Genomic DNA, 6,984 nt, shown 5'->3' with positions numbered 1-6,984 from the left:
TGAGGGGTGTCGTGTCTCATAGTGGGGCTGGCCTTGTGGTTTTCTCTGTGGATTGGTTGCTCTGAGCGGGAATATTGTCTTCAAGGCTTGGTGGGCCAGGATGTTTGTCTTTGCATTTTGTGAGTATGTGTGTGTATTAGTTTGTTTTTTATTTTTGCTCTCATCTTTGTTTCTCCTTTCTCTTTTTCTTCTCCATCTCTTTCCTTTCACAAGCCACTACAAGCCTCCAGGCCACTCCCCTCCACCTAGGGCAACTCTGACGGCCCAGTTGGGGGTGCTCCCACCCATACTTGTTGGCTTTACAAGCTGCTGGGGAAATCACATCCGCCCTCCACCATACCCCAAGTAGCTGGGGGATCTCCCCTTCAAACTTCTGTGGGAAATCCCACCTACACCCAAAGGCTCTACAAGTGACTCCTGCCCACCGTCTGTGGTGCTCATCGTTACTGCAGGTACCTGCCCAACCTCCAAGGCAAGCTCTCCGACTAGGATAATTCCTCCTGCCATCAACAGTGCTCTACACCAAAGAGAGTACATACACACACACTCCACGACACTGCACTTGCAGAGGGAAACACCACATGCCACCTGGGGTGCTCCAAGACCCATGAGACACACCACTATGGCTGAGATCAGCCATTGAAACACCATCCTCATGGGGCCACAACCACCCAACCAGCATCCCATAAGAGGACTAGCCAACTCACATTCCAAATAAAGGAATACTGGTTGGCTAGGGTAAGAATGAAACCTCAGGAAGATACAGCAGTGGCCTGACCGCCCCCCCTGCCCCCCCCCAAAGTGCTGCTACCTGCAGGTAATTCATAAAAGCACTCATACAAGTCCTCCAAGGTGCCGGGCTCCTTTAAAACAACAAATAAACAGCAACAAGCTGCAACAGCCTCAATTAAAAATCAGGAGAAACAGAAGAAAAGGCCAGAAGAAATCATGAACTTAACGACATGCATAGAATAAGCAGACATTGACCTGCCACAGGAAGAAATTTTCAGGATATAAGGGAAGCAATATAGTAAAAAAAAATTTTTTTCCAATATTATACAAGCTACATATGAAAAACCAATAGCCCATGTAGTAATCAATGGAGAAAAGATGAAAAAAAATTCCTCTGAAAAAGGGAACCAGACAAGGATGCCACTTATCCCCACTCCTATTTAACATCGTACTGGAGGTCCTGGCTAACAAAATAAAGACAAAGAAAGGACATCAAAGGTATTAGTCTGGGAAAGAAAGGGGCAAAACTATCATTATTCACAGACAATATGATTTTATATATTAAAAATCCCAAAACTCCACAAGTGGAGTGTTGGAAGCAATAGAGGAATATGGCAGAGTGGCAGGATACAAGATCAACAAACCGAAGTCTATCAGTCTGCTCTACACATCAGACAAGATCACAGACGAGGCAAATAAAAAGGTAGTACCCTTTACAATAGCCAAGCACAAGTTGAAATATCTAGGGATATACTTACTAAAAAAAGATTTGTACGAGGACAATTACAGAACACTATTACAAGAAACCAACAGTGACCTCAACAATTGGAAGAATATCCCATGCTCGTGGATTGGAAGACTCGGTATAGTAAAGATGTCAGTTCTGCCCAAGGCACTGTATAAGTTTAAAGCAATCCCAATACAATTACCCTCATCTTTCTTCAAACAAATGGAAAAACTGCTTACCAACATCGTATGGAGAGGGAAGAAGCCCAGAACTAGCAAAGGACTCTTCAAAAAGAAGGACAAAGTGGAAGGGCTTGCTCTACCTGACTTTAGCACGTATTATATGGACACAGTGGTCAAAACAGTGTGGTACTAATATAAGGACAGAAAATCAGACCAATGGAAAGAGCTAAAAGCCCAGAAATAAAAACATCAGCATACAGAAAACTAATTTTTGATAAGGTCCAAAAAAATATCAAATGAGAAATAATGCCCTCTTCAATAAATGGTGCTGGAAAAAAATGGATATCTACCTGCAGAAAGAACGAAACAAGACCCTTACCTCACTCCATGCACAAGAATAAACTCAGGGTGGATCACAGACCCTAAGGTAAAACCCCAAACTATTAGGGCCATTTATGAAGGAATTAGTACAAACCGGAGAACCTTGGCACAGGAATACATACATTATCAGAAATAGGGAAGGATACAAAAACAGAGGAGTCACAAATTGACAATTGGGATATACTGAAGACAAATCACCAGTGTACATCGAAAGAATTTACCAAGAGAGTAATAAGAGGGCCCACAGACTGGGAAAACATCTTTAGTAATGTTACATCAGACAAAGGCCTTATTACTAAAATCTATAATACTTTTCAAGCTTACAATAAGAAAAAAATTAACTGCCCACTAAGGAGATGGGAAAAGGACCTGAAGAGAGTTTCAAAGGGGCAGAAATCCAAATGGCCAATAAACATATGAGAAAATGTTCCCAATCACTAGCCATAAGAGAAATGCAAATTAAAACAACTATGAGATACCACCTAACACCCTCAAATATAGCCCAATTCAAAAAGTCAGAAAGTAACAAGTGTTGGAGGGGCTGTGGGGAGAAAGAAACTCTCATCCACTGCTGGTGGACCTGTAGGTACGTACAGCCACTATGGAAATCGATCTGCGATATCTAAAACAGATGGAAATCGAGCTACCATACGACCCAGCAATCCCCCTACTGGGCATATACCCAGAAGAGGCAAGAAACAAACCACGGCTAGACATCTGTGCTCCAATGATCACTGCTGCACAGTTCACAATTGCAAGGAGTTGAAAACAACTCACATTTCCATCAACAGATCAATGGATCAAAAAACTGTGGTACATACATACAACGGAGTACTACGTGGCCCTAAAAAGCAGCAATGAATGCATGAAGCACATTGCCGCATGGGAAGAATTGAAGGAAACCATGCTAAGTGAAGTAATTCAAGCACAAAAGGACAAGTACAACATGAGTCCACTGAGGTAAGTTTAAAAAAAAATGGGGCATAGGGGTAAAGCTACTATATACATACATCCATGGGGTGGAGTCCAGCAACTATGGCAGAGGCCAAACCCAATCCAGGGATACATATGGCAGCCAACTAAGTAAGAGGGGGAAAGAAAGAGGGAAAAAAAAGACATGGGTAGGTGGGGGAGCAGGGCACTAACACACCCAAGAGGAGAGTATTGTTTACATCTCCACAGGAGGGGGAGAGAGACACCAGGATCCAACCCGAGGTGCCAAAACATGAATACAACATACCAGCATGTACCAGGGAACCAATAGAGAGGTCTGCAGGGTCAGCCCTAATCTCAACTATGTGGACACCTCCCCCTCAGAAGAATGCACTTCAGAGGACAGCACTGGGACGGCAGCTTGGGGAGAGGGACGCATCGGATTAGAGTACACAGGAGAAATGGAAAGGGATAGAGAGGGAGAAGAGGACATCCTGGCCCACCAAGCCCTAAGGACGATGTTCCTGCTCAGAGCAGACCACGCACAGAGAGGACCACAGGGCCTGCGCCACCGCGAGACATGACGTCCCCCACTAAACCATAGTGCTGCGGGGGGACAGCACTGGAGACACATGCGGGAATGGTTCATGGTGTGGCCTCATTGCGTTGGGGTGAGGCACTGAGGCATGCAGCAGAGCAGCAGGGGGAGCAAAGTGATGAAACCCCCAGGGAATACGAAAAATAGACTTTGGACCCAACCAGACTTGACTAGAAAACACTCATAAAGGCCAACAAGCAGACCTTGAACTATTTATAGGCTTTTCCATTTTTGTCAGTGGCATTCTTTTTGCTATTGTTATTTTTTTTATTTGGTTGTTGTTATTGTTCTGTTGATCTTTACTTCCTTTGTTGTTTTATGTGGCTTTGTCAGGTTTTTGCACTTATTAATGTATCTGCATGTCTATCTAGATAACATAGACGGGATAAATAACTCAGAGATAAAATGAACTGGCCCAATGGTTCCGGGGGGATACGGGAGTAGGGGAGGTAGGAGAAAGAAAAAGGGGGTAATCAACCCAGGGACAAGGGAACAAGGGACCTATAATCAGTGGAAGTAAGGTTGTAGGATGCCTAGTGGGCCTTAACCAAGGGCAATGTAACAGCGAGGAATTACTAAACCCGAATGAAAGCCAAACATGATAGTGGGACATGAGAAAAGTAAAAGAAAATAGAGGAAAGAACCAGGAGGCAAAGGACATTTATAGAGGGCTAAATATAGGCATGTACATATTTAAATACATATATAATGAGAGGGGAATAGAGCTATGTACTCATATCTATATGTTAAGAATTAAGGTTTCAGATGGACATTGGGCCTCAACTCAAGTACCCCCTCAATGCAGGAACACTTTGTTCTAACAATCCAGCATTCTGTGATGCTCACTTTCCCGACATGATCACTGAAGACAAAAATGTGGTGCAGGAAGCTGATGGTGCCCAGCTATCAAAAGATATAGCATCTGAGGTCTTAAAGGCTTGAAGATAAAAAATCAGCCATCTATCTCAGAAGCAAGAAAGCCCACATAGAAGAAGCACACCAGCCTGTGTGATCATGAGGTGTCGATGGGATCAAGACCCAGAACAAAACCATACCCAAGGTAAATGGGGTGGGGGGTGCAGGTGAATGTGGAGACCCAATGCCCATGTGTAGATAATTGGACATCCCCTCACAGAGAGGTCACAGGGAAGAGATGAGCCAGTCAGGGTGAAGTGTAGCACCGATGAAACACACAACTTTCTGCTAGTTCTTCGATGCTTCCTTCACCCCAAATGACCTCAATTCTACTTTACAAATCGGATTAGACCAGAGCATGCACACTGCTACAGATAAGAGCCCGCAACACAGGGAATCCAGGATAGATAAACCCCCCAGGGCCAACAATGAGAGTAGAGATACCAGTAGTATTAGGGGACGGTGGTGGTAGAAGTGGGGAATCGATCACAAGGATCAAACTAGAACCCCCTCCTAGGGGTATGAATAATGGAAAAGTGGGTGAGGGGCAATGGAGGATGATGTAAGATATGGAAATAATAATCTATAACTTATCAAGGGTTTGTGAGGGAGGATGGGCAGGGGGGCAGAGGGAGAATAAATGGGGAGCTAATATCAGGGGCTCAAGTGGGAAGAGAATGCTTTGAAAATTATTATGGTGGCATACGTGCAAATGTGCTTGACACACTGGAGGAATGTATGGATTGCGATAAGAAAAGTATCTTACAAAATAAAAGAGTTGTAAGAGAACCCAATAAAATGATTTATAAAAATTAAAATAAAATTTTAAAGAGATACGGCTCCTGCTGTCTCCTATTCTTAGTGGTCGTTCAGTGATGTGCTTCTCTACGTTTCTGCATGGCCTTCATCTGTTCCACAGCTCCTACTGTTGTGTGGCTTGTTATGCTGTCGTTTCTTGCTGAAGTCTTGTCTATTCAATTAAAGATATTTGAAGGTCATTCAAATGTGAACGTCCATTCACTGGCAGTTACGAATAAAAGCCAGCTCTACCTCCTTTCCCTATTGAAGAGAAAATGCAGAAGAGTGAATTTGATAAGTTTTTTCAGAAACATGCAAAATGCTAGACCCAAAATTGATTACGATTCACTAGAAAGTAGTGGTTAGTTTCACAAAGAAGAGTCCTGTCTTGTTAAGAGGTATATTTTTCCACTTTTCATAATTCTAAATTTAGTCCAAAATTATATTTTTTGAGAAATCTATCACAAAGTAAGAGGGTTTTGCAGGGATACTGTGAAGAAGAAGAAACAAACACACATATGTTGGATATGTTCAGTTGTCAGGACCCAGACTAGGGGCCTTCACACTTTTTATTTCACTTTGTCCTCATAATAATCCTACATGGCCCAAATAGCACTTCTTATTGTTCAGATAAAGAATCTCAGAATAAAGTAGTGGAATAAATAATTTGAATTTACACAGAAGCTAAATGTCCCAACTCAATATCCAGCTCATTCAAAGCCTGGGTTTTTTTTCCTAGGCAGAGGACACACCATGAGAAAGAGCTGAAAGGCCTAAATTCATCTAACGGCATATTTGACTAATGTTCATGGTAAATGTAGGTTGGTTGGGAGAAGTTAAAAAGGAGACTGGACAACAAAATCTAATTTTTTGCTAAATATTGACCAAAGACTCTTTTAAGACTGCACATGACTGTTTACCTGCCTTAAATGTTATGCAGTTATCCCACTGTTGTGCCATGAGTATTTGATAATTAAGATAAAATGAAAAGTTGGATGAATACATTTTCCTTATGTTCTCCTAAAACTTGATACATTTTCATAAAGCCTAGGGTTTGGAATAGGTACTAAAAAAGTCCAAGTGGTTGCATTCAAATTCATGGAAGGCCCAGGCGGTATAGGTTTACCCCTAGGAGTATTTAGTGGGGGAAGGTAGCTTGTTTAGTCATCATGGCAGTTCTGATTTGGTTTCAAACTAAAGTACATGGTGTCTATGCATTTAGCTGCTAACTGCAAAAAATCATATTGATGTGAATGAGGGGAGGGCAGAGTAGAGACCCAAAGCCCATCTGTAGACAATTGGACAGCCCCTCACAGAAGAGTCACAAGGAAGAGATGAGCCAGTCAGGGTGCAGTTTAGCACTGATGAATCATACAACTTCCCTCTCAGTCTTTAATGCTTCCTCCCCTCCATTATCATGACTCCACTTCTACTTTAAAAATCTGCCCAGACCAGAGCATGTACACGGTACAGATAAGAGCTCTCAACACAAGAAATCCAGAACAGATAAACCCCTCAGGACCAATAATGAGAGTTGTGATACCAGGAGGGTAGATAGAAGGTGGAGGGAGAAAGGGAGAACCGATCACAATGATCGACATATAACTACCACCACCACCACTCAGGGATATGAACAGAAAAGTGGGTGATGGCACATAGCAGTCAGTGTATGACATGAAAAAACAAATAATTTATAAATTATCAAGGGTTCATGAGGG

This window comes from Echinops telfairi, unplaced genomic scaffold (assembly GCF_000313985.2).
Source record: "Echinops telfairi isolate 266 unplaced genomic scaffold, ASM31398v2 ScPeMD7_7400;HRSCAF=8409, whole genome shotgun sequence".
NCBI classification, from domain to species: Eukaryota; Metazoa; Chordata; class Mammalia; order Afrosoricida; family Tenrecidae; genus Echinops; species Echinops telfairi.
The sequence above is the reverse complement of the archived record's forward strand: the minus strand, read 5'-3'. Positions refer to the sequence as shown.